The sequence below is a fragment of the Pseudophryne corroboree genome, unplaced genomic scaffold (genome assembly GCF_028390025.1).
Source record: "Pseudophryne corroboree isolate aPseCor3 unplaced genomic scaffold, aPseCor3.hap2 scaffold_699, whole genome shotgun sequence".
Lineage (NCBI taxonomy): Eukaryota > Metazoa > Chordata > Amphibia > Anura > Myobatrachidae > Pseudophryne > Pseudophryne corroboree.
The window spans coordinates 151555-166218 of record NW_026970283.1 but is presented as its reverse complement, the minus strand read 5'-3'; the positions used below and the strand labels follow the sequence as shown (position 1 = coordinate 166218).

General features: G+C 34.6%; 3 non-coding genes across 3 annotated transcripts; all 3 read left to right on the top strand.

The window, feature by feature from the left end:
* The first annotated feature begins 1896 nt into the window (after nt 1-1896).
* TRNAN-AUU (transfer RNA asparagine (anticodon AUU)) lies at nt 1897-1970 on the top strand. Its single transcript has one exon. It is a non-coding gene; the product is annotated as a tRNA-Asn (tRNA).
* A 1095-nt stretch (nt 1971-3065) lies between these two features.
* TRNAN-AUU (transfer RNA asparagine (anticodon AUU)) lies at nt 3066-3139 on the top strand. Its single transcript has one exon. It is a non-coding gene; the product is annotated as a tRNA-Asn (tRNA).
* A 6934-nt stretch (nt 3140-10073) lies between these two features.
* TRNAN-AUU (transfer RNA asparagine (anticodon AUU)) lies at nt 10074-10147 on the top strand. Its single transcript has one exon. It is a non-coding gene; the product is annotated as a tRNA-Asn (tRNA).
* The last annotated feature ends 4517 nt before the right edge of the window (nt 10148-14664 follow it).

The following is a 14664-nucleotide window of genomic DNA, read 5'->3' as shown; positions in this document are numbered from 1 at the left end:
CCTCATTTCAATGTCTACTGAAATAATACAAGTTGACACCAGGAAACATTAACGCCACTGCATCCTTGCTGCTTTCTCATGTGGAAGTCTGTTTAATGTGAAAACAAGGTGATATCTAATTAGCACACAGGTAAGGAATTAAGAAAATCTTTATTTAAGGGTGAAGATGTTTCTCACAAAATTGTTGACCCAATGCAACATTGAAATTCAAGCTGGAAAGATGATTTTAATATATCACTTGTACATTTTGTATTGCTCTTCTGGTGACAATGTAGTTTGTTTTTGTCAATTACCATTTTAATAATAGGGTAAAGAAAATGAAGTGGATTTTTGAAAGAAAACAATACTGTCAATATACTATTAAAACAAATTAAAATGGTAAAAGTTATTGTACTTTAAGTAAAAATAAAAGAGACAAAATATCAATCCCAGTTTTGGATTACTTTAATTAACAAAAAAAAAATGCATATAGCAGAGGATAGTTTCAATCTGCCTACCTCTGGGTTATGGGCCCAGCATGCTTCCATTGCAGTACTCTGCTGCACATGTAAGTTCAAGAGATCCTGAAGCACTCACTCATCATGGGAAAGTACCAATGTGTTTCTTCGTTGGTTGATGGAAGAAACATCTTACAAAAACTCTCCAGATTATTGACTTTTTAAAGTTTTTCTAGGAAACGTTTTAGATGAATGCTTATTAGCCTTTGTCAGTATGGACTTTTGCAAAGTGTCTCTGTGGCGCAATCAGTTAGTATGTACGGCTATTAACCAAAAGGTTGGTGGTTCAATCCCACCCAGGGACCTAATTGACCTTGTTATCAGATTTTGGTGATCTTTAAGTAGACAAGTCAAAATTTCAAACCCCCTGTTATGGTGTAGGGTACCTGGCCTTCTCTGATGTAATCAGAGTTAGATTTGATTCAGTGATTTTATAAAAACAGCTAGGAAGCACAATTTAGCAGTGGGTTGCAGAGAAAAAAAATATGCTGGCAGAAAAATCCAATTGAGTGATTAAACAGCTCTTTATTTTCTGGCTTTATTTTTATGCTAACAAATTTGTTCTCTGAAAAGTGTCCACAAAGCCAAGTCTCTGATTAACACCTTTGTAGGGATGGTTTTTCACCTATTACTAAATTAAACTTGCTTCATTGGAAAGGCAGCAAGATGTATCCTCATTTCAATGTCTACTGAAATAATACAGGTTGACACCAGGAAACATTAACGCCACTGCATCCTTGCTGCTTTCTCATGTGGAAGTCTGTTTAATGTGAAAACAAGGTGGTATCTAATTAGCACACAGGTAAGGAATTACGAAAATCTTTATTTAAGGGTGAAGATGTTTCTCACAAAATTGTTGCCCCAATGCATCATTGAAATTCAAGCTGGAAAGATGATTTTAATATATCACTTGTACATTTTGTATTGCTCTTCTGGTGACAATGTAGTTTTTTTGTCAATTACCATTTTAATAACAGGGTAAAGAAAATTAAGTGGATTTTTGATAGAAAACTATACTGTCAATATACTATTAAAACAAATTAAAATGGTAAAAGTTATTGTACTTTAAGTAAAAATAAAAGAGCCAAAATATCAATCCCAGTTTTGGATTACTTTAATTAACAAACAAAAAAATGCATATAGCAGAGGATAGTTTCAATCTGCCTACCTCTGGGTTATGGGCCCAGCATACTTCCATTGCAGTACTCTGCTGCACATGTAAGTGCAAGAGATCCTGAAGCACTCACTCATCATGGGAAAGTACCAATGTGTTTCTTCGTTGGTTGATGGAAGAAACATCTTACAAAAACTCTCCAGATTATTGACTTTTTAAAGTTTTTCTAGGAAACGTTTTAGATGAATGCTTATTAGCCTTTGTCAGTATGGACTTTTGCAAAGTGTCTCTGTGGTGCAATCGGTTAGTGTGTTTGGCTATTAACCAAAAGGTTGGTGGTTCAATCCCACCCAGGGACATAATTAACCTTGTGATCAGATTTTGGTGATATTTAAGTAGACAAGTCAAAATTTCAAACCTCATCTTATGGTGTAGGGTACATGGCCTTCTCTGATGTAATCAGAGTTAGATTTGATTCAGTGATTTTATAAAAAACAGCTAGGAAGCACAATTTAGCAGTGGGTTGCAGAGAAAAAAAATATGCTGGCAGAAAAATCCAATCGAGTGATTAAACAGCTCTTCATTTTCTGGCTTTATTTTTATGCTAACAAATTTGTTCTCTGAAAAGTGTCCACAAAGCCAAGTCTCTGATTAACACCTTTGTAAGGATGGTTTTTCACCTATTACTAAATTAAACTTGCTTCATTGGAAAGGCAGCAAGATGCATCCTCATTTCAATGTCTACTGAAATAATACAAGTTGACACCAGGAAACATTAACGCCACTGCATCCTTGCTGCTTTCTCATGTGGAAGTCTGTTTAATGTGAAAACAAGGTGATATCTAATTAGCACACAGGTAAGGAATTAAGAAAATCTTTATTTAAGGGTGAAGATGTTTCTCACAAAATTGTTGCCCCAATGCATCATTGAAATTCAAGCTGGAAAGATGATTTTAATATATCACTTGTACATTTTGTATTGCTCTTCTGGTGACAATGTAGTTTTTTTGTCAATTACCATTTTAATAACAGGGTAAAGAAAATTAAGTGGATTTTTGATAGAAAACTATACTGTCAATATACTATTAAAACAAATTAAAATGGTAAAAGTTATTGTACTTTAAGTAAAAATAAAAGAGCCAAAATATCAATCCCAGTTTTGGATTACTTTAATTAACAAACAAAAAAATGCATATAGCAGAGGATAGTTTCAATCTGCCTACCTCTGGGTTATGGGCCCAGCATACTTCCATTGCAGTACTCTGCTGCACATGTAAGTGCAAGAGATCCTGAAGCACTCACTCATCATGGGAAAGTACCAATGTGTTTCTTCGTTGGTTGATGGAAGAAACATCTTACAAAAACTCTCCAGATTATTGACTTTTTAAAGTTTTTCTAGGAAACGTTTTAGATGAATGCTTATTAGCCTTTGTCAGTATGGACTTTTGCAAAGTGTCTCTGTGGTGCAATCGGTTAGTGTGTTTGGCTATTAACCAAAAGGTTGGTGGTTCAATCCCACCCAGGGACATAATTAACCTTGTGATCAGATTTTGGTGATATTTAAGTAGACAAGTCAAAATTTCAAACCTCATCTTATGGTGTAGGGTACATGGCCTTCTCTGATGTAATCAGAGTTAGATTTGATTCAGTGATTTTATAAAAAACAGCTAGGAAGCACAATTTAGCAGTGGGTTGCAGAGAAAAAAAATATGCTGGCAGAAAAATCCAATCGAGTGATTAAACAGCTCTTCATTTTCTGGCTTTATTTTTATGCTAACAAATTTGTTCTCTGAAAAGTGTCCACAAAGCCAAGTCTCTGATTAACACCTTTGTAAGGATGGTTTTTCACCTATTACTAAATTAAACTTGCTTCATTGGAAAGGCAGCAAGATGCATCCTCATTTCAATGTCTACTGAAATAATACAAGTTGACACCAGGAAACATTAACGCCACTGCATCCTTGCTGCTTTCTCATGTGGAAGTCTGTTTAATGTGAAAACAAGGTGATATCTAATTAGCACACAGGTAAGGAATTAAGAAAATCTTTATTTAAGGGTGAAGATGTTTCTCACAAAATTGTTGACCCAATGCAACATTGAAATTCAAGCTGGAAAGATGATTTTAATATATCACTTGTACATTTTGTATTGCTCTTCTGGTGACAATGTAGTTTGTTTTTGTCAATTACCATTTTAATAATAGGGTAAAGAAAATGAAGTGGATTTTTGAAAGAAAACAATACTGTCAATATACTATTAAAACAAATTAAAATGGTAAAAGTTATTGTACTTTAAGTAAAAATAAAAGAGACAAAATATCAATCCCAGTTTTGGATTACTTTAATTAACAAAAAAAAAAAATGCATATAGCAGAGGATAGTTTCAATCTGCCTACCTCTGGGTTATGGGCCCAGCATGCTTCCATTGCAGTACTCTGCTGCACATGTAAGTTCAAGAGATCCTGAAGCACTCACTCATCATGGGAAAGTACCAATGTGTTTCTTCGTTGGTTGATGGAAGAAACATCTTACAAAAACTCTCCAGATTATTGACTTTTTAAAGTTTTTCTAGGAAACGTTTTAGATGAATGCTTATTAGCCTTTGTCAGTATGGACTTTTGCAAAGTGTCTCTGTGGCGCAATCAGTTAGTATGTACAGCTATTAACCAAAAGGTTGGTGGTTCAATCCCACCCAGGGACCTAATTGACCTTGTTATCAGATTTTGGTGATCTTTAAGTAGACAAGTCAAATTTCATATCCCCCTGTTATGGTGTAGGGTACCTGGCCTTCTCTGATGTAATCAGAGTTAGATTTGATTCAGTGATTTTATAAAAACATCTAGGAAGCACAATTTAGCAGTGGGTTGCAGAGAAAAAGAAATATGCTGGCAAAAAAATCAAATTGCGTGATTAAACAGCTCTTCATTTTCTGGCTTTATTTTTATGCTAACAAATTTGTTCTCTGAAAAGTGTCCACAAAGCCAAGTCTCTGATTAACACCTTTGTAGGGATGGTTTTTCACCTATTACTAAATTAAACTTGCTTCATTGGAAAGGCAGCAAGATGCATCCTCATTTCAATGTCTACTGAAATAATACAGGTTGACACCAGGAAACATTAACGCCACTGCATCCTTGCTGCTTTCTCATGTGGAAGTCTGTTTAATGTGAAAACAAGGTGATATCTAATTAGCACACAGGTAAGAAATTACGAAAATCTTTATTTAAGGGTGAAGATGTTTCTCACAAAATTGTTGCCCCAATGCATCATTGAAATTCAAGCTGGAAAGATGATTTTAATATATCACTTGTACATTTTGTATTGCTCTTCTGGTGACAATGTAGTTTTTTTTGTCAATTACCATTTTAATAATAGGGTAAAGAAAATTAAGTGGATTTTTGAAAGAAAACTATACTGTCAATATACTATTAAAACAAATTAAAATGGTAAAAGTTATTGTACTTTAAGTAAAAATAAAAGAGCAAAAATATCAATCCCAGTTTTGATTACTTAAATTAACAAAAAAAAATGCATATAGCAAAGGATAGTTTCAATCTGCCTACCTCTGGGTTATGGGTCCAGCATGCTTCCATTGCAGTACTCTGCTGCACATGTAAGTGCAAGAGATCCTGAAGCACTCACTCATCATGGGAAAGTACCAATGTGTTTATTCATTGGTTGATGGAAGAAACATCTTACAAAAACTCTCCAGATTATTGATTTTTTAATATTTTTCTAGGAAACGTTCTAGATGTATGCTTATTAGCCTTTGTCAGTATGTACTGTTTGCAAAGTGTCTCGGTGGCGCAATCGGTTAGTGTGTTTGGCTATTAACCAAAAGGTTGGTGGTTCAATCCCACCCAGGGACGTAATTGACCTTGTGATCAGATTTTGGTGATATTTAAGTAGACAAGTCAAAATTTCAAACCCCCTCTTATTGTGTAGGGTACCTGGCCTTCTCTGATGTAATCAGAGTTAGATTTGATTCAGTGATTTTATAAAAAAACAGCTAGGAAGCACAATTTAGCAGTGGGTTGCAGAGAAAAAAAATATGCTGGCAGAAAAATCCAATTGAGTGATTAAACAGCTCTTCATTTTCTGGAATTTATTTTTATGCTAACAAATTTGTTCTCTGAAAAGTGTCCACAAAGCCAAGTCTCTGATTAACACCTTTGTAAGGATGGTTTTTCACCTATTACTAAATTAAACTTGCTTCATTGGAAAGGCAGCAAGATGCATCCTCATTTCAATGTCTACTGAAATAATACAGGTTGACACCAGGAAACATTAAAGCCACTGCATCCTTGCTGCTTTCTCATGTGGAAGTCTGTTTAATGTGAAAACAAGGTGATATCTAATTAGCACACAGGTAAGAAATTACGAAAATCTTTATTTAAGGGTGAAGATGTTTCTCACAAAATTGTTGCCCCAATGCATCATTGAAATTCAAGCTGGAAAGATGACTTGTACATTTTGTATTGCTCTTCTGGTGACAATGTAGTTTTTTTTGTCAATTACCATTTTAATAATAGGGTAAAGAAAATTAAGTGGATTTTTGAATGAAAACTATACTGTCAATATACTATTAAAACAAATTAAAATGGTAAAAGTTATTGTACTTTAAGTAAAAATAAAAGAGCAAAAATATCAATCCCAGTTTTGATTACTTAAATTAACAAAAAAAAAATGCATATAGCAAAGGATAGTTTCAATCTGCCTACCTCTGGGTTATGGGTCCAGCATGCTTCCATTGCAGTACTCTGCTGCACATGTAAGTGCAAGAGATCCTGAAGCACTCACTCATCATGGGAAAGTACCAATGTGTTTATTCATTGGTTGATGGAAGAAACATCTTACAAAAACTCTCCAGATTATTGATTTTTTAATATTTTTCTAGGAAACGTTCTAGATGTATGCTTATTAGCCTTTGTCAGTATGTACTTTTTGCAAAGTGTCTCGGTGGCGCAATCGGTTAGTGTGTTTGGCTATTAACCAAAAGGTTGGTGGTTCAATCCCACCCAGGGACGTAATTGACCTTGTGATCAGATTTTGGTGATATTTAAGTAGACAAGTCAAAATTTCAAACCCCCTCTTATTGTGTAGGGTACCTGGCCTTCTCTGATGTAATCAGAGTTAGATTTGATTCAGTGATTTTATAAAAAAACAGCTAGGAAGCACAATTTAGCAGTGGGTTGCAGAGAAAAAAAATATGCTGGCAGAAAAATCCAATTGAGTGATTAAACAGCTCTTCATTTTCTGGAATTTATTTTTATGCTAACAAATTTGTTCTCTGAAAAGTGTCCACAAAGCCAAGTCTCTGATTAACACCTTTGTAAGGATGGTTTTTCACCTATTACTAAATTAAACTTGCTTCATTGGAAAGGCAGCAAGATGCATCCTCATTTCAATGTCTACTGAAATAATACAGGTTGACACCAGGAAACATTAAAGCCACTGCATCCTTGCTGCTTTCTCATGTGGAAGTCTGTTTAATGTGAAAACAAGGTGATATCTAATTAGCACACAGGTAAGGAATTACGAAAATCTTTATTTAAGGGTGAAGATGTTTCTCACAAAATTGTTGCCCCAATGCATCATTGAAATTCAAGCTGGAAAGATGATTTTAATATATCACTTGTACATTTTGTATTGCTCTTCTGGTGACAATGTAGTTTTTTTGTCAATTACCATTTTAATAACAGGGTAAAGAAAATTAAGTGGATTTTTGAAAGAAAACTATACTGTCAATATACTATTAAAACAAATTAAAATGGTAAAAGTTATTGTACTTTAAGTAAAAATAAAAGAGCCAAAATATCAATCCCAGTTTTGGATTACTTTAATTAACAAACAAAAAAATGCATATAGCAGAGGATAGTTTCAATCTGTCTACCTCTGGGTTATGGGCCCAGCATGCTTCCATTGCAGTACTCTGCTGCACATGTAAGTGCAAGAGATCCTGAAGCACTCACTTATCATGGGAAAGTACCAATGTGTTTCTTCGTTGGTTGATGGAAGAAACATCTTACAAAAACTCTCCAGATTATTGACTTTTTAAAGTTTTTCTAGGAAACGTTTTAGATGAATGCTTATTAGCCTTTGTCAGTATGGACTTTTGCAAAGTGTCTCTGTGGCGCAATCAGTTAGTGTGTTTGGCTATTAACCAAAAGGTTGGTGGTTCAATCCCACCCAGGGACGTAGTTAACCTTGTGATCAGATTTTGGTGATATTTAAGTAGACAAGTCAAAATTTCAAACCTCCTCTTATGGTGTAGGGTACATGGCCTTCTCTGATGTAATCAGAGTTAGATTTGATTCAGTGATTTTATAAAAAACAGCTAGGAAGCACAATTTAGCAGTGGGTTGCAGAGAAAAAAAATATGCTGGCAGAAAAATCCAATCGAGTGATTAAACAGCTCTTCATTTTCTGGCTTTATTTTTATGCTAACAAATTTGTTCTCTGAAAAGTGTCCACAAAGCCAAGTCTCTGATTAACACCTTTGTAAGGATGGTTTTTCACCTATTACTAAATTAAACTTGCTTCATTGGAAAGGCAGCAAGATGCATCCTCATTTCAATGTCTACTGAAATAATACAAGTTGACACCAGGAAACATTAACGCCACTGCATCCTTGCTGCTTTCTCATGTGGAAGTCTGTTTAATATGAAAACAAGGTGATATCTAATTAGCACACAGGTAAGGAATTAAGAAAATCTTTATTTAAGGGTGAAGATGTTTCTCACAAAATCGTTGCCCCAATGCATCATTGAAATTCAAGCTGGAAATGTGATTTTAATATATCACTTGTACATTTTGTATTGCTCTTCTGGTGACAATGTAGTTTGTTTTTGTCAATTACCATTTTAATAATAGGGTAAAGAAAATGAAGTGGATTTTTGAAAGAAAACAATACTGTCAATATACTATTAAAACAAATTAAAATGGTAAAAGTTATTGTACTTTAAGTAAAAATAAAAGAGACAAAATATCAATCCCAGTTTTGGATTACTTTAATTAACAAAAAAAAAATGCATATAGCAGAGGATAGTTTCAATCTGCCTACCTCTGGGTTATGGGCCCAGCATGCTTCCATTGCAGTACTCTGCTGCACATGTAAGTTCAAGAGATCCTGAAGCACTCACTCATCATGGGAAAGTACCAATGTGTTTCTTCGTTGGTTGATGGAAGAAACATCTTACAAAAACTCTCCAGATTATTGACTTTTTAAAGTTTTTCTAGGAAACGTTTTAGATGAATGCTTATTAGCCTTTGTCAGTATGGACTTTTGCAAAGTGTCTCTGTGGCGCAATCAGTTAGTATGTACGGCTATTAACCAAAAGGTTGGTGGTTCAATCCCACCCAGGGACCTAATTGACCTTGTTATCAGATTTTGGTGATCTTTAAGTAGACAAGTCAAAATTTCAAACCCCCTGTTATGGTGTAGGGTACCTGGCCTTCTCTGATGTAATCAGAGTTAGATTTGATTCAGTGATTTTATAAAAACAGCTAGGAAGCACAATTTAGCAGTGGGTTGCAGAGAAAAAAAATATGCTGGCAGAAAAATCCAATTGAGTGATTAAACAGCTCTTTATTTTCTGGCTTTATTTTTATGCTAACAAATTTGTTCTCTGAAAAGTGTCCACAAAGCCAAGTCTCTGATTAACACCTTTGTAAGGATGGTTTTTCACCTATTACTAAATAAAACTTGCTTCATTGGAAAGGCAGCAAGATGCATCCTCATTTCAATGTCTACTGAAATAATACAGGTTGACACCAGGAAACATTAACGCCACTGCATCCTTGCTGCTTTCTCATGTGGAAGTCTGTTTAATGTGAAAACAAGGTGATATCTAATTAGCACACAGGTAAGGAATTAAGAAAATCTTTATTTAAGGGTGAAGATGTTTCTCACAAAATCGTTGCCCCCATGCATCATTGAAATTCAAGCTGGAAAGATGATTTTAATATATCACTTGTACATTTTGTATTGCTCTTCTGGTGACAATGTAGTTTGTTTTTGTCAATTACCATTTTATTATAGGGTAAAGAAAATTAAGTGGATTTTTGAAAGAAAACAATACTGTCAATATACTATTAAAACAAATTAAAATGGTAAAAGTTATTGTACTTTAAGTAAAAATAAAAGAGCCAAAATATCAATCCCAGTTTTGGATTACTTTAATTAACAAACAAAAAAATGCATATAGCAGAGGATAGTTTCAATCTGCCTACCTCTGGGTTATGGGCCCAGCATGCTTCCATTGCAGTACTCTGCTGCACATGTAAGTGCAAGAGATCCTGAAGCACTCACTTATCATGGGAAAGTACCAATGTGTTTCTTCGTTGGTTGATGGAAGAAACATCTTACAAAAACTCTCCAGATTATTGACTTTTTAAAGTTTTTCTAGGAAACGTTTTAGATGAATGCTTATTAGCCTTTGTCAGTATGGACTTTTGCAAAGTGTCTCTGTGGCGCAATCGGTTAGTGTGTTTGGCTATTAACCAAAAGGTTGGTGGTTCAATCCCACCCAGGGACGTAATTAACCTTGTGATCAGATTTTGGTGATATTTAAGTAGACAAGTCAAAATTTCAAACCTCCTCTTATGGTGTAGGGTACATGGCCTTCTCTGATGTAATCAGAGTTAGATTTGATTCAGTGATTTTATAAAAAACAGCTAGGAAGCACAATTTAGCAGTGGGTTGCAGAGAAAAAAAATATGCTGGCAGAAAAATCCAATCGAGTGATTAAACAGCTCTTCATTTTCTGGCTTTATTTTTATGCTAACAAATTTGTTCTCTGAAAAGTGTCCACAAAGCCAAGTCTCTGATTAACACCTTTGTAAGGATGGTTTTTCACCTATTACTAAATTAAACTTGCTTCATTGGAAAGGCAGCAAGATGCATCCTCATTTCAATGTCTACTGAAATAATACAAGTTGACACCAGGAAACATTAATGCCACTGCATCCTTGCTGCTTTCTCATGTGGAAGTCTGTTTAATGTGAAAACAAGGTGATATCTAATTAGCACACAGGTAAGGAATTAAGAAAATCTTTATTTAAGGGTGAAGATGTTTCTCACAAAATTGTTGACCCAATGCAACATTGAAATTCAAGCTGGAAAGATGATTTTAATATATCACTTGTACATTTTGTATTGCTCTTCTGGTGACAATGTAGTTTGTTTTTGTCAATTACCATTTTAATAATAGGGTAAAGAAAATGAAGTGGATTTTTGAAAGAAAGCAATACTGTCAATATACTATTAAAACAAATTAAAATGGTAAAAGTTATTGTACTTTAAGTAAAAATAAAAGAGACAAAATATCAATCCCAGTTTTGGATTACTTTAATTAACAAAAAAAAAAATGCATATAGCAGAGGATAGTTTCAATCTGCCTACCTCTGGGTTATGGGCCCAGCATGCTTCCATTGCAGTACTCTGCTGCACATGTAAGTTCAAGAGATCCTGAAGCACTCACTCATCATGGGAAAGTACCAATGTGTTTCTTCGTTGGTTGATGGAAGAAACATCTTACAAAAACTCTCCAGATTATTGACTTTTGAAAATTTTTCTAGGAAACGTTTTAGATGAATGCTTATTAGCCTTTGTCAGTATGGACTTTTGCAAAGTGTCTCTGTGGCGCAATCAGTTAGTATGTACGGCTATTAACCATAAGGTTGGTGGTTCAATCCCACCCAGGGACCTAATTGACCTTGTTATCAGATTTTTGTGATCTTTAAGTAGACAAGTCAAAATTTCAAACCCCCTGTTATGGTGTAGGGTACCTGGCCTTCTCTGATGTAATCAGAGTTAGATTTGATTCAGTGATTTTATAAAAACAGCTAGGAAGCACAATTTAGCAGTGGGTTGCAGAGAAAAAAAATATGCTGGCAGAAAAATCCAATTGAGTGATTAAACAGCTCTTTATTTTCTGGCTTTATTTTTATGCTAACAAATTTGTTCTCTGAAAAGTGTCCACAAAGCCAAGTCTCTGATTAACACCTTTGTAAGGATGGTTTTTCACCTATTACTAAATTAAACTTGCTTCATTGGAAAGGCAGCAAGATGCATCCTCATTTCAATGTCTACTGAATTAATACAGGTTGACACCAGGAAACATTAACGCCACTGCATCCTTGCTGCTTTCTCTTGTGTAAGTCTGTTTAATGTGAAAACAAGGTGATATCTAATTAGCACACAGGTAAGGAATTAAGAAAATCTTTATTTAAGGGTGAAGATGTTTCTCACAAAATCGTTGCCCCAATGCATCATTGAAATTCAAGCTGGAAAGATGATTTTAATATATCACTTGTACATTTTGTATTGCTCTTCTGGTGACAATGTAGTTTGTTTTTGTCAATTACCATTTTAATAATAGGGTAAAGAAAATTAAGTGGATTTTTGAAAGAAAACAATACTGTCAATATACTATTAAAACAAATTAAAATGGTAAAAGTTATTGTACTTTAAGTAAAAATAAAAGAGCCAAAATATCAATCCCAGTTTTGGATTACTTTAATTAACAAACAAAAAAATGCATATAGCAGAGGATAGTTTCAATCTGCCTACCTCTGGGTTATGGGCCCAGCATGCTTCCATTGCTGTACTCTGCTGCACATGTAAGTGCAAGAGATCCTGAAGCACTCACTCATCATGGGAAAGTACCAATGTGTTTCTTCGTTGGTTGATAGAAGAAACATCTTACAAAAACTCTCCAGATTATTGACTTTTTTAAGTTTTTCTAGGAAACGTTTTAGATGAATGCTTATTAGCATTTGTCAGTATGTACTTTTGCAAAGTGTCTCTGTGGCGCAATCAGTTAGTGTGTACGGCTATTAACCAAAAGGTTGGTGGTTCAATCCCACCCAGGGACGTAATTGACCTTGTTATCAGATTTTGGTGATCTTTAAGTAGACAAGTCAAATTTCATACCCCCTGTTATGGTGTAGGGTACCTGGCCTTCTCTGATGTAATCAGAGTTAGATTTGATTCAGTGATTTTATAAAAACATCTAGGAAGCACAATTTAGCAGTGGGTTGCAGAGAAAAAGAAATATGCTGGCAAAAAAATCCAATTGAGTGATTAAACAGCTCTTCATTTTCTGGCTTTATTTTTATGCTAACAAATTTGTTCTCTGAAAAGTGTCCACAAAGCCAAGTCTCTGATTAACACCTTTGTAGGGATGGTTTTTCACCTATTACTAAATTAAACTTGCTTCATTGGAAAGGCAGCAAGATGTATCCTCATTTCAATGTCTACTGAAATAATACAGGTTGACACCAGGAAACATTAACGCCACTGCATCCTTGCTGCTTTCTCATGTGGAAGTCTGTTTAATGTGAAAACAAGGTGATATCTAATTAGCACACAGGTAAGGAATTAAGAAAATCTTTATTTAAGGGTGAAGATGTTTCTCACAAAATTGTTGACCCAATGCATCATTGAAATTCAAGCTGGAAAGATGATTTTAATATATCACTTGTACATTTTGTATTGCTCTTCTGGTGACAATGTAGTTTGTTTTTGTCAATTACCATTTTAATAATAGGGTAAAGAAAATGAAGTGGATTTTTGAAAGAAAACAATACTGTCAATATACTATTAAAACAAATTAAAATGGTAAAAGTTATTGTACTTTAAGTAAAAATAAAACAGACAAAATATCAATCCCAGTTTTGGATTACTTTAATTAACAAACAAAAAAATGCATATAGCAGAGGATAGTTTCAATCTGCCTACCTCTGGGTTATGGGCCCAGCATGCTTCCATTGCAGTACTCTGCTGCACATGTAAGTTCAAGAGATCCTGAAGCACTCACTCATCATGGGAAAGTACCAATGTGTTTCTTCGTTGGTTGATGGAAGAAACATCTTACAAAAACTTTCCAGATTATTGACTTTTTAAAGTTTTTCTAGGAAACGTTTTAGATGAATGCTTATTAGCCTTTGTCAGTATGGACTTTTGCAAAGTGTCTCTGTGGCGCAATCAGTTAGTATGTACGGCTATTAACCAAAAGGTTGGTGGTTCAATCCCACCCAGGGACCTAATTGACCTTGTTATCAGATTTTGGTGATCTTTAAGTAGACAGTCAAAATTTCATACCCCCTTTTATGGTGTAGGGTACCTGGCCTTCTCTGATGTAATCAGAGTTAGATTTGATTCAGTGATTTTATAAAAACAGCTAGGAAGCACAATTTAGCAGTGGGTTGCAGAGAAAAAAAATATGCTGGCAGAAAAATCCAATTGAGTGATTAAACAGCTCTTTATTTTCTGGCTTTATTTTTATGCTAACAAATTTGTTCTCTGAAAAGTGTCCACAAAGCCAAGTCTCTGATTAACACCTTTGTAAGGATGGTTTTTCACCTATTACTAAATTAAACTTGCTTCATTGGAAAGGCAGCAAGATGCATCCTCATTTCAATGTCTACTGAAATAATACAGGTTGACACCAGGAAACATTAACGCCACTGCATCCTTGCTGCTTTCTCATGTGGAAGTCTGTTTAATGTGAAAACAAGGTGATATCTAATTAGCACACAGGTAAGGAATTAAGAAAATCTTTATTTAAGGGTGAAGATGTTTCTCACAAAATCGTTGCCCCAATGCATCATTGAAATTCAAGCTGGAAAGATGATTTTAATATATCACTTGTACATTTTGTATTGCTCTTCTGGTGACAATGTAGTTTGTTTTTGTCAATTACCATTTTAATAATAGGGTAAAGAAAATGAAGTGGATTTTTGAAAGAAAACAATACTGTCAATATACTATTAAAACAAATTAAAATGGTAAAAGTTATTGTACTTTAAGTAAAAATAAAAGAGACAAAATATCAATCCCAGTTTTGGATTACTTTAATTAACACAAAAAAAATGCATATAGCAGAGGATAGTTTCAATCTGCCTACCTCTGGGTTATGGGCCCAGCATCACTGTATGCAAATCCGTCTTCTGCAGACCTTCCCCCAGGAATGCTTGTACTAGTTGTTGCATTTGGTTTGTTGTTTGGGGGTGCTTCAGTATTAGGCAGCCTTCTGCCCTCCCATGTTCA